The sequence below is a fragment of the Ranitomeya variabilis genome, chromosome 4 (genome assembly GCF_051348905.1).
Source record: "Ranitomeya variabilis isolate aRanVar5 chromosome 4, aRanVar5.hap1, whole genome shotgun sequence".
Lineage (NCBI taxonomy): Eukaryota > Metazoa > Chordata > Amphibia > Anura > Dendrobatidae > Ranitomeya > Ranitomeya variabilis.
In genome coordinates, this window is record NC_135235.1 from 306046912 (window position 1) to 306074676 (window position 27765).

The 27765-nt window shown below is 48.4% G+C and overlaps 1 long non-coding RNA gene across 1 annotated transcript in view; it reads left to right on the forward strand.

The window, feature by feature from the left end:
- Window positions 1-19187, forward strand: part of LOC143768888 (uncharacterized) — a 64486-nt gene extending 45299 nt beyond the window's left edge. Inside the window, exons 2-3 of the long non-coding RNA XR_013214099.1 lie at window positions 17378-17504; window positions 17607-19187. This is a non-coding gene — a long non-coding RNA (uncharacterized LOC143768888). The remainder of the gene's footprint in view (window positions 1-17377; window positions 17505-17606) is intronic.
- The last annotated feature ends 8578 nt before the right edge of the window (window positions 19188-27765 follow it).

A 27765-nucleotide genomic window follows, 5' to 3' on the forward strand; every position in this document is an offset into this window, starting at 1 on the left:
GGGTTAAAAGTTGACCAGCAATTTCTCATTTTTACAACACCATTTTTTTTTAGGGACCACATCTCATTTGAAGTTATTTTGAGGGGTCTATATGACAGAAAATACCCAAGTGTGACACCATTCTAAAAACTGCACCACTCAAGGTGCTCAAAACCACATTCAAGAAATGTATTAACCCTTCAGGTGTTTCACAGGAATTTTTGGAATGTTTAAATAAAAATTAACATTTTAAACTTTTTTTTACACAAAATTTATATCAGCTCCAATTTGTTTTATTTTACCAATGGTAACAGGAGAAAATGGACCCCAAAAGTTGTTGTCCAATTTGTCCCGAGTACGCTGATACCTGATATGTTGTGGTAAACCCCTGTTTGGGCGCACGGGAGAGCTCAGAAGGGAAGGAACACTGTTTTACTTTTTCAACACAGAATTGGCTGGAATTGAGATCGGACGCCATGTCGCGTTTGGAGAGCCCCTGATGTGCCTGAACAGTGGAAACTCCCCAATTCTACTTGAAACCCTAATCCAAACACACCCCTAACCCTAATCCCAACGGTAACCCTAACCACACCCCTAACCCTGACACACCCCTAACTCTAATCCCAACCCTAATGCCAACCGTAAATGTAATCCAAACCCTAACTTTAGCCCCAACCCTAACCCTATCTTTAGCCCCAACCCTAACTTTATCTCCAACCCTAACCCTAGCCCTAACCCTAGCCCTAACCCTAATGGGAAAATGGAAATAAATACATTTTTTTTTAATTTTATTATTTTTCCCTAACTAAGAGGGTGATGAAGGGGGGTTTGATTTACTTTCATAGCATTTTTTATAGCAGATTTTTATGATTGGCAGCCGTCACACACTAAAAGACGCTTTTTATAGCAAAAAAGTTTTTGCATCTCCACATTTTGAGACCTATAATTTTTCCATATTTTGGTCCACAGAGTCATGTGAGGTCTTGTTTTTTGCGGGACGAGTTGACGTTTTTATTGGTAACATTTTCAGACATGTGACGGTTTTTGATCGCTTTTTATTCCGATTTTTGTGAGGCAGAATGACAAAAAAACAGCTATTCATGAATTTCTTTTGGGGGAGGCGTGTATACCATTCCACGTTTGGTAAAATTGATAAAGCAATTTTATTCTTCGGGTCAGTACGATTACAGCGATACACCATTTATATAATTTTTTTGTGTTTTGGCGCTTTTATACGATAAAAACTATTTTATAGAATAAATATTTATTTGGCATCGCTTTATTCTGAGGACTATAACTTTTTTTGTTTTTACTTTGATGACGCTGTATGGCGGCTCGTTTTTTGCGGGACAAGATGACGTTTTCAGCGGTACCATGGTTATTTATATCCGTCGTTTTGATCGCGTGTTATTCCACTTTTTGTTCTGCGGTATGATAATAAAGCGTCGTTTTTTGCCTCGTGTTTTTTTCCCTACGGTGTTTACTTAAGGGGTTAACTAATGATATAGTTTTATAGGTGGGGTCGTTACGGACGCGGCGATACTAAATATGTGCACTTTTATTGTTTTTTTTTATTTAGATAAAGAAATGTATTTATGGGAATAATATATATATATTTTTTTCTTTAGTTAGGAATTTTTTTTTTTTTTACACATGTGGAATTTTTTTTTTTTACTTTTTTACTTTGTCCCAGGGGGGGACATCACAGATTGGTGATCTGACAGTTTACATAGCACTCTGTCAGATCACCGATCTGACTTAGAGCACTGCAGGCTTACCAGCGCCTGCTCTGAGCAGGCACTCGGTAAGCCACCTCCCTCCCTGCAGGACCCGGATGCTGCGGCCATCTTGGATCCGGGACCTGCAGCGAGGAAGGAGGTAGGAGACCCTTGGAGCACGGCAACACATCGCGTTGCTTCGGGGGTCTCAGGGAAGCACGCAGGGAGCCCCCTCCCTGCGCAATGCTTCCCTGTACCGCCGGTGTGCCAGGTGTTAATGTGCCGGGGGCGGTCCGTGACGGCTCCTGGCACATAGTGCCGGATGTCAGCTGCGATAGTCAGCTGACACCCGGCCGCGATCGGCGCGCTCCCCCCGAGAGCGCCGCCGATCGCGCTGGACGTACTATTCCGTCGGTGGTCATACGGGCCCACCCCACGGGATAGTACATCTAATGTCAGAAAGGGGTTAAGTATGCCACCTACCCCAACACCACTCCCCTCTGGTCATCTTTCTGCTTTCCCCCTCCCCTTCCACTGCACCCCAACCCAGTAGGCTTTCCCCTCCTATCGACGTGGTCCAACCTTCCAGCCCCTCCGCTAGTATCTCCACCCCACACTTTGAAGACCTCTAATTTCTTGTTTTGTACAAATGTAAATGTTTCTAACAGGTTTTTTTTTTTTTTTTTTTTAAAAAGGTGTAAAGAAATGATAATTTGAAAAAGAAGTTTATTTTTTACAAAAAGGATAATGATTTGAAAAAAAAAGAGAATTTAAATAAAATTCATTTTGATTTAAACTCTACTCTTTGTGTCTGTGCCTTCATTTAGGTAATATGGTATCTAAAAAAAAAAGGTAAAAAAAATTTAAACACCACACGTTTAAAGGTATAACATATTGGGTTTATTACCAAGAAAACCACACTTTTGGAAACTGATTTTTCTTTGGGAAACACAATTTGTACATAAACATAAATCCATGAAACATGAAATAAAGATGTCACACAATGTTGTCTTGCCATGGAACCCGGCCTACAGGTGACACAAAATACTCCGCAAAGTGGTCCCTCATTCTGGTAACAGAACCTGCGGAGCGAACAGAGCTGCTGTGGTAATCCCACAAGGTTGTCTCCGATTCTTCATCATCAACGGAAACAGGCTCCTTGGAAAGTACAAAGTTATGGAGCACCACACAGGCCTTAACAACCTCGTCTACTGTTTGGGTGTGCAGTCTTATTGCAGTCAGCAGAACTCTCCACTGTGCCGTTAATATTCCAAAAGCACACTCGACCACTCCTCTGGCTCGAGTAAGGCGGTAATTAAATACCCTTTTTGTTCTGTTTAAAGGGACTCTGTCACCTGAATTTGGAGGGAACAATCTTCAGCCATAGGGGCAGGGTTTTCGGGTGTTTGATTCACCCTTTCCTTACCCGCTGGCTGCATGCTGGCTGCAATATTGGATTGAAGTTCATTCTCTGTACTCCGTAGTACATGCCTGCACAAGGCAATCTTGCCTTACGCAGGCATGTACTATGGAGGACAGAGAATGAACTTCAATCCAATATTGCAGCCAGCATGCAGCCAGCAGGTAAAGAAAGGGTGAATCAAACACCCGAAAACCCCGCCCCTATGGCTGAAGATTGTTCCCTCCAAATTCAGGTGACAGAGTCCCTTTAAGTCTCGGCTACCATATGGTTTAAGTAGGTGTGGCGATAACTGGAAAGCCTCATCACCAACACATACATATGGCATGGGTGGTCCACTTGTTCCCGGGAGTGGTCAGGCTGGCGGGAAATCATATGTATCTCCATACAAGCAACGGCCCATCGGAGAGTTTTTGAATACTTGGGAGTCGTTGGACCGGCCATAGGCTCCTATGTCCACAGCCAGGAATTTGCAGTTGGCGTCTGCTATAGCCATGAGTACTATGGAAAAGTATTTCTTATAGTTGTAGTACTCAGAGCCAGATACTGCCGGTTTAGCAATGCGGATGTGTTTCCCATCGACGGCACCAACACAATTTGGGAAATGGCACAGTTCCTCAAACAGTTCTGCACTTGTCAGCCAGATGTCCATTGTCGGTTGGAGGATATACTCCTGCTGCAAAGTATCCCAGATAGCCCGACAGGTCTCTTTCACTATTCCGGAAATTGTAAAAATTCCAAGCCGGAACTGATAATGGAGTGAAGTCAGGGATTCACCTGTAGCAAGGAAGCTGTGAAAAACAAATAAATATGTTAGAAAAAATTGCACAGACCAACAACATTTAAACATTTTTTTTTCATGGTAAAGTTTCAATAAATGGCACTGTGGAAATTTTTGTTCTGACGGGACGCACAATAAAAACTGCATGAAACAGGTGTAAAACTGTGTAATGGCCACAAACAATAAAAAAAATTACATGCTGCTGAAAATGCAACGCAATGTTTCAGCGCAGTATTTTCTGCAGCATGTTACATGACATTAAATATGAGCAATGACATAAAAAAAGAGGCTTACCGCAGTGTAACCATCAGCCGCTCCGCCGGTGTGATGGCAAGCCTCATCCGTGTGTCCTGCCTTTGGATGACATCCCCAACTTGTTCCAGCAAATAATTAAAATGCTCCTGCCTCATCCGAACATAATTGAAAAATTTGGGTTCTGCCCCAACTCCAGGTAGAGAGTTGACTGGACGCCCGGGTCATCCGCAGTTCATTTATAGGATGTATCCATAGTCGTCTCCGTCGACGTTGCTGCAGAAGCATCCTCCGTCTTTCTGCTGTCGCCTCCTTCTCCCGCACTATAATATCTAGCCGATTTGTCTCAAATATCAGTTACCACACTCGCAATCCTACCATGTACTCCTTCCATCTCTGCCACTAATCTAAACCCTTTCAAAGATGGGCTGTAAAAACAGTCAGTATATAGTTTTCCCTATTTTCCAGTAGCCAATCACATTTGGGAGACTCCCATTTTAGAAATGGATCCGTCGTAAAAACGGATGCAACGGATGGTAAAAACGGATGCAACGGATGCAACGCGTACAGTATTTCGACGGAACCGTTTAGCGGATTTGCGACGGATCCGTCGAAATGCTGCATGCGTTGCATCCGTTTTCACTGTTTTTGACGCATCCGTTTTTTCCACAAAACGACGCATTTCGACGTCTGCAGAAAAACGCTAGTGTGAAAGTAGCCTAACACAAACATACACTTAAGGCCACATTCACACGTTCAGTGTTTGGTGAGTTTTTCTATATCAGTTATTTGTAAGCCAAAACCAGGAGAGGAACAATCAGAGGAAAAGTATAATAGAAACACGTCACTACATCTGTATTTATAACCCACTCCTGGTTTTGGCTCACAAATAGTGTTGAGCGACACCTTCCGATATCGGAAAGTATCGGTATCGGATTGGATCGGCCGATACCGGCAAAATATCGGATCTCGCCGATACGCTAGTGTGAAAGTAGCCTAACACAAACATACACTTAAGGCCACATTCACACGTTCAGTGTTTGGTGAGTTTTTCTATATCAGTTATTTGTAAGCCAAAACCAGGAGAGGAACAATCAGAGGAAAAGTATAATAGAAACACGTCACTACATCTGTATTTATAACCCACTCCTGGTTTTGGCTCACAAATAGTGTTGAGCGACACCTTCCGATATCGGAAAGTATCGGTATCGGATTGGATCGGCCGATACCGGCAAAATATCGGATCTCGCCGATACCAATACCCGATACCAATGCAAGTCAATGGGACGAAAATATCGGAATTAAAATAAACTTTCTTTCCTTGTAGGTTCATTCTATATGAAGGAAAACAAATAAGAATAATGTAGGATGTAATGGGGGAGGTGGCGGAGACATTAAAGGCATAAAGGTTTAGCCCAGTCAAATAGAATAGCAGGAATTTTAATTTTTTTTTTAAGACGTTCGGAGTTACAAAGATATTGACTATGTTAAGATTTTTTTTATTTTGTCAGATATTGATGTTTCACGCACTTCACCCTCTTTTTTACTTCTCCCACACTTTCTTCTTCATCATCATCAGCATCTTTGACATCAACTTCTTCTTTACCTTATTCATCTTCTTCATCTTCTACCTATTATTTTTTTTTGTTACATTGTTCATATTTTTTTTATTTAACTATTATTCTTCTTCATATTCAACTTTTTCATCATATTCTTATTTGTGACAGGCATTCCCGTAGTTGTTATCTATAAAAGTTTGAAGATTACACCTTTCGTTCTGCCTGTCACAAAAGAGTTACATTTGTCCGCGTTCAGTTTGGCCTGCAGCATCAGGCATTATCCAGGGGCACCACGAGGAGGAACGGACTCACCCCCATACACTGCTTAGTCTTCTTCTGCTTATAATTTAGATAATATCTTTTGCTCTGATATTTAGTGTTATGCTTAATGTTCTTCTGCTATTTGTTCTGCAGCCTCTTGTTCTTCTGCTTCTCGGTCTTCCATGTCGTCGTCGTCTCCAGGGTCGTCGTCTCGGGGGTCGTCATCGTCATCGGGGTGGTCTTCAGGGTCATCGTCTTTAGGGTCTTGAACTTGGAAATGTAGCAGAAGGTACAAGAAGGCTGAGAAAATGCCGAGAACCAGCTGATGGAACTGGAACTCGGATGGCTACCCGAAGGTCCAAGAGCCAATGGAACTACCGAGGACCAGCTGACGTTACTGGAACCCGGTTACTAAGCAGGAGGTACCTGTGCCTGAAAGCACTACCAAGGACCACCTGACGTTGGTGGAACTCAGATACCCAGAAGGAGGCACCTAAGCCAAAGGCTCTGCCCGGAACCAGCTGACGGTACTGGAACCAGGATGGGGAGCAGAAGGTACAAGAGCAAAAGACACTGCCGAGAACCAGCTGACGGTACTGGAACCCGGATGGGTAGCCGAAGGTCCAAGAGCCAATGGAACTACCGAGGACCAGCTGACGTTACTGGAACCCGGTTACTAAGCAGGAGGTACCCGTGCCTGAAAGCACTACCAAGGACCACCTGACGTTGGTGGAACTCGGATACCCCAAAGGAGGCACCTAAGCCAAAGGCTCTGCCCGGAACCAGCTGATGGTACTGGAACCAGGATGGGGAGCAGAAGGTACAAGAGCAAAAGACACTGCCGAGAACCAGCTGACGGTACTGGAACTAGGATGGGTAGCCGAAGGTCCAAGAGCCAATGAAACTACCGAGGACCAGATGATGTTACTGGAACCCGGTTGCTAAGCAGGAGGTACCCGTGCCTGAAAGCACTACCAAGGACCACCTGACGTTGGTGGAACTCGGATACCCCGAAGGAGGCACCTAAGCCAAAGGCTCTACCCGGAACCAGCTGACGGTACTGGAACCAGGATGGGGACCTATTCAAGATTGTCTTCCTAGAGACCCAACTAGCGGTGTTGGAGCAAAGGGTCAGCAGGGAGAGCAGAGTGTAGGCCAAAGCCTGCACTGGCGGCAGCTTTGTGTCTGCATGGCGTTTGCAGGACACGATGCCGGCTACACAGCAGGGGAACAGCTGGCGTTGCTGAACCCCACTGACACATTGGCGGGTGTTTTTCTCTGTGCAGCCAGCACTTCTGGGCACCAACTGGCGGTGTTAGAGCCCAGGGTCAGCAAGAGGAGCAGAGGGAGCAGAGTGTAGGCCGAAGCCTGCACTGGCGGCAGCTTTGTGTCTGCGTGCCGTTTGCAGGACACGATGCCGGCTACACAGCAGGGGAACAGCTGGCGTTGCTGAACCCCACTGACACATTGGCGTGTGTTTTTCTCTGTGCAGCCAGCACTTCCGGGCACCAACTGGCGGTGTTAGAGCCCAGAGTCAGCAGAGTGTAGGCTGAAGCCTGCACTGGAGGCAGTTTTCGGTCTGTTGTGTCTGCGTGGCGTTTGCAGGACACGATGCCGGCTACACAGCAGGGGAACAGCTGGCGTTGCTGAACCGCACTGACACATTGGCGTGTTTTTCTCTGTGCAGCCAGCACTTCCGGGCACCAACTGGCGGTGTTAGAGCCCAGGGTCTGCAGGAGGAGCGAGTGTAGGCCGAAGCCTAATTGAACCAATTTTAAAGGTAACCTTTAACCCCCCCTCAGGTGTTACAAACTAGAAGAGCCACACCTTTTGCAGCAGTAGTGCTGCACATGTCAAAGGTTGCTCTTTTAATTTTGTTCCTTGCACACGCTGAATGAAACACGTATAACATTTAGCCCCTTATACAGTCAAACTGTCTTGGAGGCGGGAGTTCCCTTCGTAATGAGATGCAGCACAGCTGTCAAAAATACCACCTTGGTGCTGGGCGCGGCCTCCTGAGCGTCGCATTTTGCTGTACGGGAGTCTGCGCTGTCGTGTTATCCCTTGGCCCTGCGCTGTTAGCGCTGCCTGTCTTCTGACATCATTTCATGTCGGCCGCTGCGGTTCGCGATGCCCATGAATCCCAGCCCCGCAGTGTCTTTTCATTAATTCACACTGCGGGGCTGGGATTCATGGCCTTGCGCAGTCAACATGTTCGCCTCTCACACTCGTGTCCTTACACCTGCTTCAGACTGTGCGGCGTCAGCTGATCCCTTATCGCATGCCACGGCCATGAAGCTGTATAGTCTGAAGAAGGCGGAAGGAGATGAGTGACAGGCGAAGATATCCACTGCTCATGCCCATCAATCACACCCTCGCAGTCAAAAAAAATAAGACACCGAGGGGCGTTGTGTCGGGCAGGGCGGCCGCAGAGGCGCAGCCAGCCAACCAATGATGTCAGAAGACGGGCAGCACTACCAAGGGGGTTGCTGCATGTCATTACAAAGGAAAGTCACAACTCAGGGACGGTTTAATGGTCTCAGGGGACACATTTTATACATGTTGAGTTCGACGTGTGCAAGGACAATAACTGAATGAGCTCCCGATGAAGGTCTTCTTCCACCCGGCCTCAGTGCTCAGCTGCGTCCGCCGGAGTTGGTCGCCGAGCTCATCCACTCCGGCCTGCAGGAAGTCAATATCAGCGGTGGAGGCCTGGTTGCAGTGCCCCTCCGGGTAGCTGGGGGAGTCCTCTGCTCCTACCCCACGCTCCGGCTCCGGGTGGCTCGCCATGGCGTCCTCCATGTCGCTGACTTCTTCTTCCTGGTCCTTTTCCCGCTCTCTCCTTCGTGGGCGGTTTCGCTTTCGTTGTCTCCGCCCCCCATTGAGGATCAGTAGGCGGATCTCGGCTGCTGACGGACACGTCCTCAAGGGGCAGAAATATTTAGACTGGGCGGCCATTGTCTTTCGCGCTCTCCAGCTTGTCTACGCCCACTCCACGCCCTTCTTCTTCTCCTGCGCTCTCCTTAGCGCTGTAATGACGGGAACTTCTGGCGGCAAGTGGCAATACACAGTCTTTGCAATAAGTCACAGTGCAAGCACAATAACTCACAGTTCCAAGGCACACATGACCTGATTCTTCAGGCTTAAGTAGATCCTGTTTGTGACGCCAAGTTGTAGTGCCCCCACTGCCGCAGGGCCGAAGGGTACCCGGTACTGGGCCTCTGAGTCTCTGCTCTGGGGTTGTCACGGTGGCTAGATCTGGTCCGTGACCCTGCTGAGGGGCGCCCAATGAAAGGTGTGGGTGGTGATGCTGTAGTGGTGCGGTGCAGGTCGCAGTAAATAACGAGGACACCAGGTTGCAGTCTCTTTACCTCTTTACTGAAGGCTTCAGGATCCTCGGTCCGGAATACGGTTAACCGGGCTGTGGGAGTCCGGCCGGTCCGATGGCACCTCCAGAGTTCCCTTTGCAGGTGGAAATCTGTGCCTACCTTCTAGCGCTTGTGTGTTGTGGTCCTCCCCTGCTGTGCTTACGGGATAGTCCCCACAACTGTTGTGTCTGTTTCTGAAGTTCCCTCACAACTCGATTATGATGTTCTTCTTCGTCCCCCAGATGATATGGCTAGGACGCAGCCGTATGACGGGTAGGCTCGGAGCTCTTCCTGGACCCTAGTGTCGCCCCTGTCCTGTTGTTGCCCCCTATGTCTTCTTAGGTGATTTGGGTGAGACAGCCCGCCTATAACTGACTGTCCTGCCGTAGGTTTGAAGTTAGGCCTGGAGCTCTATACTTCCTCGGCGTTCCGGCCACCGGCTGCGCGCCTCAGTAGGATGTTGCCTCGTCTTACAGCACGACTCCTACTGGTGTTTCTCCTTGTTGCGTTGATCTCGTTTCTCACTCAGCACAATAAACCTCGCTTCTTGTCCTTTCTTAGGGTACCGCCGCGATCAGGTGCAGGTGCGGTCCCGTAACGTTCTCTCAGTTCGCTAGGCCTCTGTCAGGATCCCACCCGACAGGGACCCCCCTGAATCTTCCCCTGCAACACCCTCTGCCACAGGATGTTGCCTGGTTCCAACCCAGTCAGCTTCTCTCTAACTTCCTATCCAACCCCCAGTTTTACCAGATTGTGAGGAGTGGCCTAATACATAGCACCCTTAGCTCCCCCTGGAGGCCAGACTGTGAAGTGTATTGGTGTCTGTGATACCTGGTCAGGTGAACTCCTTCAGTGCCATCAGACGTACCATAGCCCCCCTTAGCGGCGGAGCATCAGTACTGCAACGACCAGGACTCTGGGGCACTGCAGAGCCACCTTGTACAAATGCAGCATTACTGCTGTACAAGGTGGCTGTTATACATACAAACGCCTGGGGGGGGACAGGTTCCCTTCAATTTCAGTTGTTGTGTCTGCATGGCGTTTGCAGGACACGATGCCGGCTACACAGCAGGGGAACAGCTGGCGTTGCTGAACTCCACTGACACATTGGCTGGTGTTTTTCTCTGTGCAGCCAGCACTTCCGGGCACCAACTGGCGGTGTTAGAGCCCAGGGTCTGCAGGAGGAGCAGAGTGTAGGCCGAAGCCTGCACTGGAGCAAGTTGAAAGGGAACCTTTAACCCCCAGCCCAGGCAATTGTTGCTGAAAGAGCCATCTTGTACAGCACTAATGCTGCAAAAGGAAAAGGTGGCTCTTTTAATTATGCTCCTTTCAAAGGCTGAACTAGACACTTAAGAAATGTGTCCCCTCACACCATTAAACTGTCCCTCGCAGTGTCGTCTAATGTAATCCCACTGCGGGCCTGGGATCCGTGGCCATGCGCAGTGCATATCCTCGCCTCTCACTCCCCTCCCTCCGGCTTCTTCAGACTGTGCGGCGTCATGGCCGTGGCATGCTATTAGGGATCAGCTGACAGCACAGTCTGAAGAAGGCGGAGGGAGATGAGTGACTGCCTGAGGTGAAGATATGCACTGCCCATGCCCATGGATCCCAGGCCCACAGTGTGATTAGAAGACACTGCGAGGCGGGATCTCGGCCAGCATGGCCGCACAGGCGCAGCCAGCCTGACACCAAATGATGTCAGAAGACGGGCAGCGCTAAGTGTGCCTGGCCAAGGGATAACATAACAGCGCAGGCTCCGGGACAGAATCAAACAACGCTGAGGAGGCGGCGCATGGCGCCAAGGGGGTAGGAATGACGGCTGTGCTGCGTCACATTTCAAAGGAAAGTCCCACCTCCGGGACGGTTAAACGGTGTGAGGAGACACATTTCATAAGTGTTAGGTTCAGCGTGTGCAAGGAGCACAACGAAAATAGGCACCTTTTCCTTGTGCAGCATTATTGCTGCACAAGGTGGCTCTTTCAGTAATAAACGCCTGGGGGGGACAGGTTCCCTTAAATTTTAGTTGTGCCAGCGTGGCGGTCGAATGACATGTTGCCGGATGCACAGCAGGGGAGCAGCAGGCGTTACTGAACCCCACTAACACATTGGCGAGGTGTTTGGCTCTGTGCAAACAGCACTTCCGGGCAGCAACCAGCAGTGTTGGAGCTCAGGGACAGCAGGAGGAGCAGAGTGTAGGCCGAAGCCTGCACTGGAGGCATGTAAATGTCTGTTGGTGTGCCAGCGTGGCGGTCGCATGACACGTTGCCGGCTACACAGCAGGGGAGCAGCTGACGTTACTGAACCCCAATAACACGGCAGCAAGTGTTAACTGTGCATCCAGCACTTCCGGGCACCAACTGGTGGTGTTAGAGCCCAGGGACAGCAGGAGGAGCAGATTGGAGGTATTGCCGCACACACAGCTGGGGAACAGCTGACAATACTGAACCCCAATAACAGAGGAGCGACTGTTGACTGTGCGGACAGCACTTCCAGGCACCAACTGGCGGTGTTAGAGCCCAGGGACAGCAGGAGGAGCAGATTGGAGGTATTGCCGCACACACAGCTGGGGAACAGCTGATGTTACTGAACCCCAATAACAGAGGAGCGACTGTTGACTGTGCGGACAGCACTTCCAGGCACCAACTGGCGGTGTTAGAGCCCAGGGTCAGCAGGAGGAGCAGGTTGGAGGTATTGCCGCACACACAGCTGGGGAACAGCTGACGTTACTGAACCCCAATAACACAGCAGCAAGTGTTAACTGTGCGGACAGCACTTCCAGGCTCCAACTGGCGGTGTTAGAGCCCAGGGACAGCAGGAGGAGCAGATTGGAGGTATTGCCGCACACACAGCTGGGGAACAGCTGACGTTACTGAACCCCAATAACAGAGGAGCGACTGTTGACTGTGCGGACAGCACTTCCAGGCACCAACTAGCGGTGTTAGAGCCCAGGGACAGCAGGAGGAGCCGAGGAACACCGTTTAGGCTGAAGCCTGATTGGAGCAAGTCGAAAGGGAACCTTTAACCCCCCCCAAGGCGTTTGTAGCTGAAAGAGCCAGCTTGTGCAGCACAAAGTATGCAAAAGGAAAAGGTGGCTCTTTTCATTATGCTTCTTGCAAACACAGAACTAAACACTTATAAAATGTGTCCCCTGATACCGTGAGACCGTCCCGGAGGTGGGACTTTCCTTCATAATGGGACGCAGCACAGCCGTCATTCCTACCCCCTTGGTGCCGTGCACCGCCTCCTCAGCGTTGTTTGATTCTGTCCCGGAGCCTGCGCTGTTATGTTATCCCTTGGCCAGGCGTACTTAGCGCTGCCCGTCTTCTGACATCATTTAGTGTCAGGCTGGCTGCGCCTGTGCGGCCGCGCTGGCCGAGATCCCGCCTCGCAGTGTCGTCTAATGTAATCCCACTGCGGGCCTGGGATCCGTGGCCATGCGCAGTGCATATCCTCGCCTCTCACTCCCCTCCCTCTGGCTTTTTTAGACTGTGCGCCGTCACGGCCGTGGCATGCTATTAGGGATCAGCTGACGGCGCACAGTCTGAAGAAGGCGGAGGGAGATGAGTGACAGCCTGAGGTGAAGATATGCACTGCGCATGCCCATGGATGCCCCTGTCCATGGTGACTGGTCCACGCATCGGTGGTGAGGTGGACCTTGCTACTGATGGCGTTCAGTAGCGCATGTTTTATGTGTCCCTCCACATGCTTGTGCAGGGCAGGGACAGCTCGCCTGCTGAAATAAAAAGCGGCTGGGCACATTGTACTGTGGGACTGCCAATGCCATCAAGTCACGGAAGCTGTCAGTCTCTACCAGCCTGAATGACAGCATTTCCAGTGACAGAAGTTTGGCAATGCCTGCATTCAGAGCCTGTGCTCGTGGGTGATTTGCCGAGAATGGCCGCCTTTTCTCCCATGCCTGTACTACCGATGGCTGTAGACTGGGCTGGGAGTGTGAGGATGACTGGGAACGTGGTGCTGCGGGTGGAATTACAGTGGGTCTCTGGACAACAGTGCCAGGGGTTCTTCCATGGCGATCCTGGGAGGAAGCCGAACCAGCTGTGTGTGAGCTGGAGGAAGAGGCAACACAAGCTGAAGTGGTGGTAGCTGCCGCTGTTGGTTGGCCTAGCTCTTCAGTGTGCTTTTGTAACTCCGCCGCGTGCCTGGTCCGCACATGTTTCCACATATTTGAGGTATTGAGGCTGCTGACATTTCTCCCTCTTTTGATTTTCTGATGACACACCTTGCATTTGACAAAGCAAATGTCATCTGCAACTGTGTCAAAAAAGGCCCAGGCACTGCAAGTCTTGGGAGCGCCCTTTTTGGCTTTTGGAAGAGACATGCTCCTAACGGGTGCCGAAGTGGAGGCTACAGGCTCCGCAGTCTTCCCCCTCCCTCTTTGGCCCCTTCGGGGAATCTCTTCCTCAGAGCTGCTCCCACCACCTTCCTGTCCCTCACGCCACGATGAGTCAAGGACCTCATCATCTACACTACCCTCTGCCACCAACTGCTCCTCCTGGGTAGTCTCAGCAGCACAGCACGCACCAGAAAGTGGCACCTGAGTGTCATCAGCGGATGCGTACTGCGGTGTGGTGACCGGAGGCACTGGCCCACCCGCCTCTTCAGACTTAGAGAGACAAAGCTGTTGGGCATCACTGCACACTGCCTCTTCTTCCATTTCTCCAATGCTGCTTGGCTGGCCCCGTTTCCAAGCCAAGAGATTCAGAGAACAGAAGTAGAGACGGCTCCTGTCCTGGGCTCTCTGACTGCCTGGGCAATTTGACAGGTGGTGAAGATACAGATGGGTGCTCTCCAGTGCTCTGTGCCTGAGAGGATGTGGCACTAATTGAAGTCGATGCGTTAGCTGCCATCCATCCAACAACGGCTTCAATTTGGTCTTCACGCAGCAGCGGTGTACGGCGCTCTCCGACAAAGCTGCGCATGAAGGACTGTTCCCTGCTGAAACTGGGTGATGATGAGTCACTGGTGCCCGCAGCAGGCACAGAATCCCCATGTCCTCTCCCTGCTCCACGCCCACGTGTCTTACTCCCTGCCTTCTTCATCTTGGTTGACTGATAAAGATAAGCAGAAAATAACGGCTTAGTGTGCTTATTCCTGAACAGCTCCCAACAGGTATAAGAAACACTAATTTTCTAAAGTGTGGACTAGACTTTAATATGAGCTAATGTGGCCTACACAACTGTAAAGTGGTGTGTTTGGTGAACTTTATTATTTATTTATTTTTTTGGGGCTGAACTGACTACAGGGCGAGCTGCACTCACGGAGACCGTGCAGACAGCCGTAAACGGCACTGCAAGGCCCAAAAAACCTCCTCTACGTTATCCTATGTAGTGTTTTTCCACAATTTAGCTGGATACGGGTGGAAAGCCACTAATAGGAATTATTTGAAAAAATGTGCAGCGGGCTGCACTATTTGCAAAAAAGGACAATGTATTTTACGGTATGAGGCAGTGACGCACCCTGAGCTGGATACAACCGGCTGTGGCTGCACACAGACTACAGGCTGAGCTGCACTCACACGGAGACCGTGCAGACAGCCGTAAATGGCGCTGCAAGGCCCAAAAAACCTCCTGTACGTTATCCTATGTAGTGTTTTTCCACAATTTAGCTGGATACGGGTGGAAAGCCACTAATAGGAATTATTAGAAAAAATGTGCAGCGGGCTGCACTATTTGCAAAAAAGTACAATGTATTTTACGGTATGAGGCAGTGACGCACCCTGAGCTGGATACAACCGGCTGTGGCTGCACACAGACTACAGGGCGAGCTGCACTCACACGGAGACCGTGCAGACAGCCCTAAACGGAGCTGCAAGGCCCAAAAAACCTCCTCTACGTTATCCTATGTAGTGTTTTTCCACAATTTAGCTGGATACCGGTGGAAAGCCACTAATAGGAATTATTTGAAAAAATGTGCAGCGGGCTGCACTATTTGCAAAAAAGGACAATGTAGTTTACGGTATGAGGCAGTGACGCACCCTGAGCTGGATACAACCGGCTGTGGCTGCACACAGACTACAGGGCGAGCTGCACTCACACGGAGACCGTGCAGACAGCTGTAAACGGCGCTGCAAGGCCCAAAAAACCTCCTCTACGTTATCCTATGTAGTGTTTTTCCACAATTTAGCTGGATACGGGTGGAAAGCCACTAATAGGAATTATTTGAAAAAATGTGCAGCGGGCTGCACTATTTGCAAAAAAGGACAATGTAGTTTACGGTATGAGGCAGTGACGCACCCTGAGCTGGATACAACCGGCTGTGGCTGCACACAGACTACAGGGCGAGCTGCACTCACACGGAGACCGTGCAGACAGCCGTAAACGGCGCTGCAAGGCCCAAAAAACCTCCTCTGTTATCCTATGTAGTGTTTTTCCACAATTTAGCTGGATACGGGTGGAAAGCCACTAATAGGAATTATTTGAAAAAATGTGCAGCGGGCTGCACTATTTGCAAAAAAGGACAATGGAATGGATAGAACAGTATGAGACAGTGAACCACCCTGAGCTGAATACAACCGGCTATGGCTGCACACAGACTACAGTGGGCTGCACTCACACACACACACAGAGACCTTGCAGATCGCTGTGAAAACAGCGCTGCAAGGCAAAAGCAAGGTGAACACACAGCGGTTTCTAAATTAGCCTGGGAAAAGCACAAAGAAGCAAATCGCTATCTCAACTGGCCCTCAGTCAGAACACAGCGTCCTATGCCTAATTGAATTCACAGCAGAGTGAGCCCGAAATGGCGGCAGCGTTTTTTATAGTGCATCATGACATCATTTCAGCAGCCAATCACAGCCTTGCCAGTAGTTACATGCCCACCATGCTGAACAGGATGTGCCCACACTTGTAATCATTCCTCATTGGCTGAATTCGTGCAGTTAGAATTCTGGGAACTTCCGATTCCGGTATCCGATATGCGGTAAATATCGGATCTCGGTATTGGAATTCCGATACCGCAAATATCGGCCGATACTTGCGGTATCGGAATGCTCAACACTACTCACAAATGCTCAGGTAAAATACTGATCGAATACTGATAGTGTGAGTGTGACCTTATATTCAGCAGGGGGTGATAAGCAGCTGAGTATCGATTCATCAATCAGATCTGCAAATATATTCGAATGTACAGGGAAGTAGTAAAGATGGCCATACATGTTAGACTTCTGATGACCAAACCCACCAACATCGACAGGTTCGACCGGTGGTCTAATGTGTATGGGTGGGCCGGCTGACTGATGCGCAATCAGAGATGTAGATCAGGCATGTCCGATTGCGCACTGCTGATTGCATTGTTCTCTGAGATAAGTCGCCGGTCGACGTATCGGTCGCAGTTCCTGTGTTTGGAGGGGTTGGCTGAGATGACTCTCAGCTGATAGATCTTTCCGTAGACAGCTATCTAATGTGTATGGCCAGCTTCAGGCTCGGGGTACAACATGAAACTGCACAAATTGCATTCAGAAAGTTACTTTAAAGTGTTCCTTAAGCTCCATTTACACGGACTGACAGGTGGCACCGAACAAATACCGATCATTTAATATACCATTTGGTGGTCATTTAGTAGTATGTTTACACAGGTAGGCTGCGGCGAATGATGTGCACTGAACAATCTGTAGTAGATCGGTCGGAGCACACAGGCTGCAGCTGGTCTCGACAGCGCGAATCCTGCTTACACAGAACAATGGTCTTCCAAGAATGATTATCCTTTGTGCTGCACAAAAAATATCATTTCACCTGACGATCGACTGTTTTGCTTGTTGATTGAGTGATCGGCAGCCTGTTTACACTGAAAGATTATATTTCACAGGAAACGCACTTTCAGGGAAACAAAAGTCACGCGCGATCCAGTGACTAGTAATGAATGTACTATTTTTGCATTTTTAAATTATATTATGCAGGCCTATTGCTAAAAGCATGTTTTATTTGTGTGTTTCATACAGTACTTTTTATCCTTTAATTTAATTGGGGTCTTCAGGATGCTTTTTTTTTAGCATTGACCATTTAAAATATAACTTTTTTTAGTGGCTGATGTAACAAGAAGATGGAGAAGCTGTAGAGACCAGTACAGAAGGGAGAGGCTGGAGCTACAACATGGCCATCTATATATGCCACAATTAAATTTCCTTGCACCCATAATGGTTTTCAGACCGTAAGTGTGTTTTCAAGTTTTTTGTTGTTGGAAATATTTCTAACAATTATTAATTTTTACGCAAAATTAATATTAAAATATAGAACTGAATCCAACTTGCAGGAATGGGAGACAGCGTCTGAGGCGAAGCCTGGCCCATCTGAAGAGGACATTGCCGGCCCATCTGAAGAGGAGGCTCCTGGCCCAACGGCAGAACACCAGTTAGCCACAGAACAAGAAGAGCAGAACAGCAGTAGTGGCCTGACCTTGGCCCTTGATACATCCCCACAGGCAGCACACGTACCACAGCGACTGAGAAGGAGGGAGGCCCTCACAAACACCACATGAAGACAGATAGCCGAGTAATGGACTATATTTCAAGAACTATATGTGATGATGGTGAGGAGGCAGTTTGTCGTAGTTTGGCCCAACATAGTCGCCAAATTCTCTCTGATTTAAGGCTTCAAACCAAAACATTTATTCTTCACCTCATACATGCAGCAATACCAGCAAATAACCCCCAACATATTTTCCAATATATTGAAAGAAGTCACCAGACACAGACACAGTGCCACTAATCATCTAGCAACATCTCTGCTAGGGGGCAAACCACATCTGACTCAGGCCATCCTCCTTCTACTGTCCCTCCCCCAGACTCAGGCCATCCTCCTGCCACTGGTCCACCACCATACTCAGGCCATCCTCCTTCCACTGTCCCTCCTCCAGACTCAAGCCATCATCCTACCACTAGTCAACCACCATACTCTGGCTATCCTCCTACCGCTGGTCTACACCATACTCTGGCCATCCTCCTACCACTGTCCCTCCTTCAGACTCAGGCCATCCTCCTACCACTGGTCTACCACCATAATCAGGCCATCCTCCTACCACTGTGCCTCCTTCAGACTCAGGCCATCCTCCTACCACTGTTCCACCACCATACTTCGGCCATCCTCCTACCACTGTCGGTCCTCCAGCAACAGGACCTCATGTAGTAGCTAGAGCACACACTTCCACCAGACATACTCTAGACACAGGAGCTACTGAAGCATGTAGCACAGCAGCAACCCATTCTGTCCAGCATGAATACTATGCTGCCCATTCCAACCAACCCCAGTTAGCTCATCAAGCAGAAGGCTGGCATTATGGCCCTTTGACCACAACCATATAATATTGGCCATCGCAGGCAAAGAAAGATCCTCCTGACCACCACACCAGGATCCGGGATTTTATTATTCTGATCTGTTGACTATGTTCCCAGTCAACAATACCAACTCCCCCATAACAACCCACCGCAAACCATTTTTTCCATTTTAACCAACCCCCAGCTGACAACCCAACCATGAGCATCTTCCAATCCACCCTCTTCCTCCACATCCCCTCATTCATTTTTCCATTTGTAAATGTCTCTAATAATTTTTTTTTGTTTTTGTTAATATGCAATTTTATAAATGTGCCGGAATTAATGCTTTATTTAATTTATTATTATGCGAAGAATAAAACTTTTTTTTGTTTGTAGCAAAATAATTGAAAAATTTATTAATGAGTCATCTCTACATTGTGAAAACTAAAAATCAAGGTTACACATATTTTGGATATTTGAACAGTCAAAACCAAATAAATGTATAATAAAAAGTTTCGTACAGTTCGGCATTAGTTCCAAGTAACACACATGTTATTCCACTCACCGCGGCAGTCTTTTTCTACGATCTTTTTATGTTCTGTGCTCTTTGCTCTCATCAGCATTTTTAGATCTACATACATTTCACTCTCTTTTTCCGATGCCATTTCCATTTGTAATGTTCTTTTAAAGCACACTAATTTGCTGGCTTTGAAGATTTTTTGTATATATAGTGCATATACACTCACTGGCCACTTTATTAGGTACACCTGTCCAACTTCTTGTTAACACTTAATTTCTAATCAGCCAATCACATGGCGGCAACTCAGTGCATTTAGGCATGTAGACATGGTCAAGACAATCTCCTGCAGTTCAAACCGAGCATCAGTATGGGGAAGAAAGGTGATTTGAGTGCCTTTGAACGTGGCATGGTTGTTGGTGCCAGAAGGGCTGGTCTGAGTATTTCAGAAACTGCTGATCTACTGGGATTTTCACGCACAACCATCTCTAGGGTTTACAGAGAATGGCCCGAAAAAGAAAAAAAATCCAGTGAGCGGCAGTTCTGTGGGCGGAAATGCCTTGTTGATGCCAGAGGTCAGAGGAGAATGGGCAGACTGGTTCGAGCTGATAGAAAGGCAACAGTGACTCAAATCGCCACCCGTTACAACCAATTTAGGCCTAAGAGCATCTCTGAACGCACAGTGCGTCGAACTTTGAGGCAGATGGGCTACAGCAGCAGAAGACCACACCGGGTACCACTCCTTTCAGCTAAGAACAGGAAACTGAGGCTACAATTTGCACAAGCTCATCGAAATTGGACAGTAGAAGATTGGAAAAACGTTGCTTGGTCTGATGAGTCTCGATTTCTGCTGCGACATTCGGATGGTAGGGTCAGAATTTGGCGTAAACAACATGAAAGCATGGATCCATCCTGCCTTGTATGGAGCATCTTTGGGATGTGCAGCCGACAAATCTGCGGCAACTGTGTGATGCCATCATGTCAATATGGACCAAAATCTCTGAGGAATGCTTCCAGCACCTTGTTGAATCTATGCCACGAAGAATTGAGGCAGTTCTGAAGGCAAAAGGGGTCCAACCCGTTACTAGCATGGTGTACCTAATAAAGTGGCCGGTGAGTGTATATATATATATATACTGTATATATATATAGTCCTCTTTCTTTCTCGCATTGAGTTACTCTCTACAGTCAATCATCATTCTTTCTTCTCCTGTCAGCAACACTGTAATCAGACACTCGTGCAGTGGCTCATAAAGCTATTCCCTGGTTTTTCACAATGTCAAAGACCCTTACTGATCCGGATTGATCCCCTTCTGGCATCATTCTTTTTAGATATTTCCCCTCATCTTTTCGTTTTTTATTTCTTTGTTTTATTCTTTTTAATATTTTATCAGTTTTATGGTATTTATTGGTAATAAAAATGTTTAAAACTTTTAATAATATCCAAATGTTACAAATCATTCAAATGTCTTAACATCAACACGTATCTTATCTAGAGTCACTATTTGAATTTTGACACAGTCATGTGCCCGGTTTGACGGATTTTGCAAAAAAAAAAGTCCGCTTATAAGTAGGGTTGAGCGACTTTTACTTTTTTGGGATCGAGTCTGGTTTTGCGAAACCCGACTTTGTCAAAAGTCGAGTCGTGTGAAGTCGGCCGATTATCGCGAAAAGTCGGGGATCAACCGAAACATGAAACCCAATGCAAGTCAATGGGGAAGCATAGTCGGCAGTGAGTGGAGGGCAGGAAAACACCTACAGTGCCCATTTTAATGGCAAAAACATCCATTCTTGTTACTGAAGCTTGTCAATCTTAATTTACTTTATAATAATAGATAGGCATTGGAAATTGGGGGTCATTTGGCTAAAGTTGTGGGGGGTAGGGCTGGTTCAAGTTTTTAGTGGGCCCAGGAAACGTGAACTACGTCACGGCGGTGGAGCCGTGAGAGGTAAGTATGTCAAGTTTGCAAGTGATGTGATCCTGAGCAAGCAGGGGGGCCCACTCGGCATTGGCACTGGCACAGGGCCCCTCAAAGTACAGCGGTGTGTTTGAACGGCGGGGGCGCCTCCCACCGGCAGCGTCACTTTTGCGTACTCTGAGGGGCCCTGTGCCAGTGACATCGCCAACGAGTATGCCCCCCCACCTGTTGAAGGAACCTGCACTTTCATCTGCACCTTCCTCTTTGTCCCTGTGTAAGGTGGTATAGCATGCGGGAAGGGGAACCTTACTTTCAGCAGGGTCAGATTCTGGCTGTGTAGAGTGCAAGGGGAATGTAGTGGTCTGGGTCAATGTACCAGCGGACTCATCTAGCAGTGGCTGGGCAATGGGCAGGATGAGGAGGAAACACAGACCTAGGCCCAAATAATAAAGTGGGCTAAATGCAGTTCAAAATTGGTAACAGGACTATCCAGGCGGCATTGCTTTGTTCAGTGGAGGACAACTGTAATGAGAGGCTGACAGTGAGTAGGGCCAAATAAGTAACTAGGCTAAATGCAGTTCTAAATTGGTAACAGTAGGAAACAGGCGGCACTGCTTTGTTCAGAGGAGGAGAACACCAAGCAGCGGCAGACACCGTTACTAGGCCCCAACCAAACTAGTAGGCCAACTGCAGTGTTACATTAAAAAATACTTAATGAGAGCCTGAAGGTTGAAGCTCAGACAAGGAAACCTGGAGAACACCAAGGAGGAGGAGAACACCAAGGAGGAGGAGAACACCAAGGAGCGGCAGACACCGTTACTAGGCCCCAACCAAAGTAGTAGGGCAACTGCAGTGTGACATTAAAAAATACTGAATGAGAGCCTGAAGGTTGAAGCTCAGACAAGGAAACCTGGAGGAGAACACCAAGGAGCGGCAGACACCGTTACTAGGCCCCAACCAAAGTAGTAGGGCAACTGCAGTGTGACATTAAAAAATACTGAATGAGAGCCTGAAGGTTGAAGCTCAGACAAGGAAACCTGGAGGAGAACACCAAGGAGGAGGAGAACACCAAGGAGTGGCAGACACCGTTACTAGGCTCCAACCAAAGTAGTAGGGCAACTGCAGTGTTACATTAAAAAATACTTAATGAGAGCCTGAAGGTTGAAGCTCAGACAAGGAAACCTGGAGAACACCAAGGAGCGGCAGACACCGTTACTAGGCCCCAACCAAAGTACTAGGGCAACTGCAGTGTGACATTAAAAAATACTGAATGAGAGCCTGAAGGTTGAAGCTCAGACAAGGAAACCTGGAGAACACCAAGGAGCGGCAGACACTGTTACTAGGCCCCAACCAAAGTAGTAGGGCAACTGCAGTGTTACATTAAAAAATACTTAATGAGAGCCTGAAGGTTGAAGCTCAGACAAGGAAACCTGGAGGAGAACACCAAGGAGCAGCAGACACCGTTACTAGGCCCCAGCCAAAGTAGTAGGGCAACTGCTGTCTTATATAAACAACTACTTAATGAGAGCCTGAAGGTTGAAGTTCAGCTTTTTCAGTGGAGGACAGCGTGATTGAGTGGCGCCGTAGACAGACAAAGGTAGTATGTGTTAACTTAAAAAGTTGGCTCTATGCATTATTAAATTAGTTACAGGGGTACACAGGCAGCATTGGTGTGGTCAGTGGAGGACAATTGGAAGGAGGGACCGCAGACAGACTTCCTAGGCCTAAAATAATAAAATAGGCTCTATGCAGCTTCCATTAGGTGGCAGGGGTACACAGGCAACATTGGTGTGGTCAGCGGAGGACAATTGGAATGAGGGTCCGCAGACAGACTTCCTAGGCCTAAAATAGTAAAATAGGCTCTATGCAGCTTCCATTAGGTGGCAGGGGTACACAGGTAGCATTGGTGTGGTCAGCGGAGGACAATTGGAAGGAGGGACCGCAGACAGACTTCCTAGGCCCAAAATAATAAAATAGGCTCTATGCAGCTTCCATTATGTGACAGGGGTACACAGGCAGCATTGGTGTGGTCAGCGGAGGACAATTGGAAGGAGGGACCGCAGACAGACTTCCTAGGCCCAAAATAATAAAATAGGCTCTATGCAGCTTCCATTATGTGACAGGGGTACACAGGCAGCATTGGTGTGGTCAACGTAGGACAATTGGAAGGAGGGACCGCAGACAGACTTTCTAGGCCCAAAATAATAAAATAAGCTCTGTGCAGCTTCCATTATGTGACAGGGGTACACAGGCAGCATTGGTGTGGTCAGCGGAGGACAATTGGAAGGAGTGTCTGACACAGTAAGTACTCCGAGTCCCAAAACCTAAATTGATGTTAATGTATCCCAAACAAAAACAACCCCCCCCCCAAAAAAAAAGGGTGGCATACTTAGGTACAGGGGTGTGCTCCTATGCTGACTTTCAGACATTGTAATTTGGCGCAAAGTATTTACTGGTGCAAATGTAGGACAGGGCCCCTGAGTATTTTAACTAGCATCATACATGTCAACAAATTGTTATTGTCTGTGCCAGGCATGGAAGGATTTCAGCGCATAGACTAAACAGTGGTGGAGCAGCGACAGATAATTTTGCAAGTGGTAGTGCACTGTTTGACCTTGGGGGGGGACACTCTCTCCTGGCCGGCGGTACAAGCCCAGGGCCCCTCATGTTACAACGGTGTGTCTGACGTTGGGTGCGCGCCACCACCGCCAGAGACACTTCATTGTACTATGAGGGACCCAGTGCCATCGTCCAAAAGTGGGCACACCCACCTCTTCGGACAAACGGCACTCTGACGGGTGCTTGCGACAAGTGGCGAGACCACGGCCCCGTGGGCGGAGTTAGGCCATTTAGGGAGGTGTAAACATGTCGTATGCTGGACAAACAGCAGCTGCAAATTAAGAGATTGGAATAGTCAGTAACACCAGTCCCAAAGCAAGACCTTTTTACAGGAAAGCTAGGTGTCAGCCGGGAAAGGTGGGGCAAAATAATTTGAAATCCATGAGTGGTTCATTTTAATGAAGGTTAGATCATCAACATTTTGGGTAGCCAGACGAGTCCTTTTTTCGGTCAGTATTGAACCAGCAGCACTGAATACTCTTTCTGATAGCACACTAGCTGCTGGGCAAGCAAGCTCCTGCAATGCATATTCAGCCAATTCAGGCCAGGTGTCTATTTTGGATGCCCAGTAATCAAAGGGGAATGACGGTTGAGGGAGAACATCGGTAATGGAGGAAAAATAGTTAGTAACCATACTGGACAAATGTTGTCTCCTGTCACTTTGAATGGATGCTGCTGTACCTGTCGTGTCTGCGGTCATTGCGAAATCACTCCACAGCCTGGTCAGAAAACCCCTCTGTCCTACGCCACTTCTGATTTGTGCACCTCTAACACCTCTGCCCTGTTGCCCCCTGCAGCTCGTGTGAGAACCATCACCGGCGCTGTGTGCTGGGAATGCCTGAATCAAACGCTCTACAAGAGTAGTTTGTTTGGTTGCCAATATCTGTTCGAGGTTCTCATGTGGCATGATATTTTGCAATTTGCCTTTATAGCGAGGATCAAGGAGGCAGGCCAACCAGTAATCGTCATCTGTCATCATTTTTATAATGCGTGGGTCCCTTTTGAGGATACGCAAGGCATAATCCGCCATGTGGGCCAATGTTCCAGTTGTCAAGTCAGTGCATATGCTGGGTTGAGGAGCACTTTCTGGCAAATCAACGTCACTTGTCTCCCTCAAAAACCCTGAACCCAGCCTTGCACCGCCAGCAGTTTCTATTGCCCCCTGAGAAGCTTCCTCATCCAAAAAATACTCATCCCCATCATCCTCCTCGTCCTCTTCGCCCGCCACCTCGTCCTGTAGACTTCCCTGAGCAGACAATGGCTGACTGTCATCAAGGCTTCCCTAATCCTCGGCTTCAGACGCCTGTTCCTTTATGTGCGTCAAACTTTGCATCAGCAGACGCATTAGGGGGATGCTCATGCTTATTACGGCGTTGTCTGCACTAACCAGCCGTGTGCATTCCTCAAAACACTGAAGGACTTGACACAGGTATTGGAGCTTCGACCACTGCACAGCTGACAACTCCATGTCTGCCATCCAACTGCCTGCCCGTGTATGTGTATCCTCCCACAAATACATAACAGCACGCCTCTGTTCGCACAGTCTATGAAGCATGTGCAGTGTGGAGTTCCACCTTGTTGCAACGTCGATGATTAGGCAATGCTGGGGAAGGTTCAAAGACCGCTGATGGTTCTGCATACGGCTGGAGTGTACGGGCGAACGGCGGATGTGAGAGCAAAGTCTGCGAACTTTCAGCAGCAGGTCGGGTAACCCCGGATAACTGTCACGATTCACACCGTGACTGTCAAGATCCCTTAGCCGCGACCAGCAGTTTGTCACAAAATCCCCAGGGATTCCTGACCACTGCCACCAATATGTCACGGATTGGGGTGACTTTAGACCAACAGACGGCTATCACATGTGCAGGGGGGCTTATCTTAGTTATCCCTCCACTGCCACAATGTGATTAAAAAAAAACACACACAAGGCTATTGACCTCTTAGTTTACAGCAGGGGCTTATTTTAGGTATCCCACTGCTCTTCAATATACCATGAACTGCAGGGATTTGTGTATATCCCGCTTACAGTTCCACTTAACACTTGCAGCTCTCTGGCGCCCCCCTTACCGTCAGGTCAGATTAGGTACTGCACCTAGGGTAATTAGTCGCCAGAAAGGCTGCCTGCTATGTACTGGCTATTGGGCACGCTGCAGCGACGCGATAACTACTCCCACTCAGGCAGGAACAATAATTATTAACGCCGCAGTCGCTACAACACCACCCAAAAGCCTGCACGGTATCGCTGCCACCAGCTTCGATTAAACGGGTCCGAAGCTAACCCAAAACAGTAGTGTAATTTCCCTTCAAGAGACAGGGTACGTTTTTAGAGCAGGGAGGAAGAACTGGCATGAAATAATATACCCCACAAAATGTAGGCAGTGCTTTATCAAAATATTTTACAAAGATGTTACAAATGAGACAATTGCAAATATGTACATGGTAATTATGAAAATAAAAGGATTAAATGAAGAAAAGATAACACTCACATTTCTCAGATCATTGCATTGCAGGCAACCATACGTCCCAGCTCATTGGACGTGCTCAGGGCTCTCAGGAAAATCACAAGAAGACGACCGAGCTGGGGATCCTGCCACAAACTTAAAACCTGCAGCTAGTGACATCACAGAAAGGCTGGCTTATCCAGACCCTCCTCTCTCTAAGTATAAGCTAAATCTTTCTAAGACTTGTAATTCCGCTACTGAACATATCATAGTTGTGACAAACCCAGCATTCATCTCAGATTACCGTGGGCTTTCTAATGAGATCAAATATGTCCTATTATTTACAGAGCAATCCCTACTTCTTCACCCGATGGAGTTAGACGCCCGTGTTTAGAGTGATGCGTAGATCCACCGAGGGAGAATAAGAAGATATATCTACCATTTTCCTATCTTACATCGTCTGCCTAATATCTTACAAAAATGGAACAAAAGACTTCCATGATTCCGGAATCTTCTCTAACAGTTCCAGCTAGAGCAGTTGGGAGGGGGCGAGTAACTTTCTTCAGAGCCTGGAATTTATGGCACGGCCATAAAACCCCCTTCTGCCTTAGATTCAGAAACTCACAGAGAAGCAAAGAGAACCAGAGAGAGGGGGGGGTTTTAACCCCCGCAGGCTAGCAAGAAAACTAACTTATGATATTTCATACCATATCGTGACACCTCCCCCTTTTAGCGTGCGCTACGGTGGCAGAACCTCTCGGTATGCCTCCATGCGCACCTCCGTGGGTTCACCCTGGTGGGAGAGTCCATCTGCATTCCCATGTTCTTTGCCCACTTTGTGTTTAATGGTGAAGTCAAATTGCTGAAGGGCAAGGCTCCAGCGTAGCAACCTGCCATTGGTTCCACACATGGTGCTTAGCCAGCGCAGAGGGTCGTGGTCGGTCACCACAGTGAAGGTGCGACCGTACAGGTAGGGCTGCAAGCGCTGCAGGGCCCAGACTATGGCCAGGCACTCCTTCTCAATGGTGGAGTAGGCCACTCCCCTCGGCAAAAGTTTCCGGCTCAGGTACAACACGGGGTGCTCTTGGTCCTCCGAGTCAACCTGGCTGAGCACAGCACCAAGGCCAAACTCACTGGCGTCGGTCTGTACCAAGAATGGTCGACTGCTGTCGACTGCTTTCAACACAGGGGCGTTGCACAGTGCTGTTTTCAACGCCTGGAAGGCCCCCTCACAGCCATCTGTCCAGTTGACGATGTGGGGTAGCTTCTTCCTGGTGAGGTCTGTCAAAGGTTTTGCCAGGATACTATAGTGCTGCACAAAGCGCCTATAGTACCCTGCAGTGCCCAGGAAGGACATCACCTGTTTCTTGGTCCCAGGAGTGGGCCAGTTCACGATCGCGCCCACCTTCTCAGGCTCTGGTTTCAGGGTGCCTTTGCCTACCCGGTGCCCCAGGTAGTGGACCTCCCTCATGCCCATCTGGCACTTTCCCGGCTTGATAGTCAGTCCTGCTCGGTGAATTCACCCGAGCACCTCCTCGAGATGCTGCAGGTGTTCATCCCAGGAGGGACTGAAGATGGCAATGTCATCTAAGTACGCCACAGCGTACTTCTCCAGTCCCTGAAGCAGGAGATTGACCATCCGCTGGAAAGTGGCAATGGCATT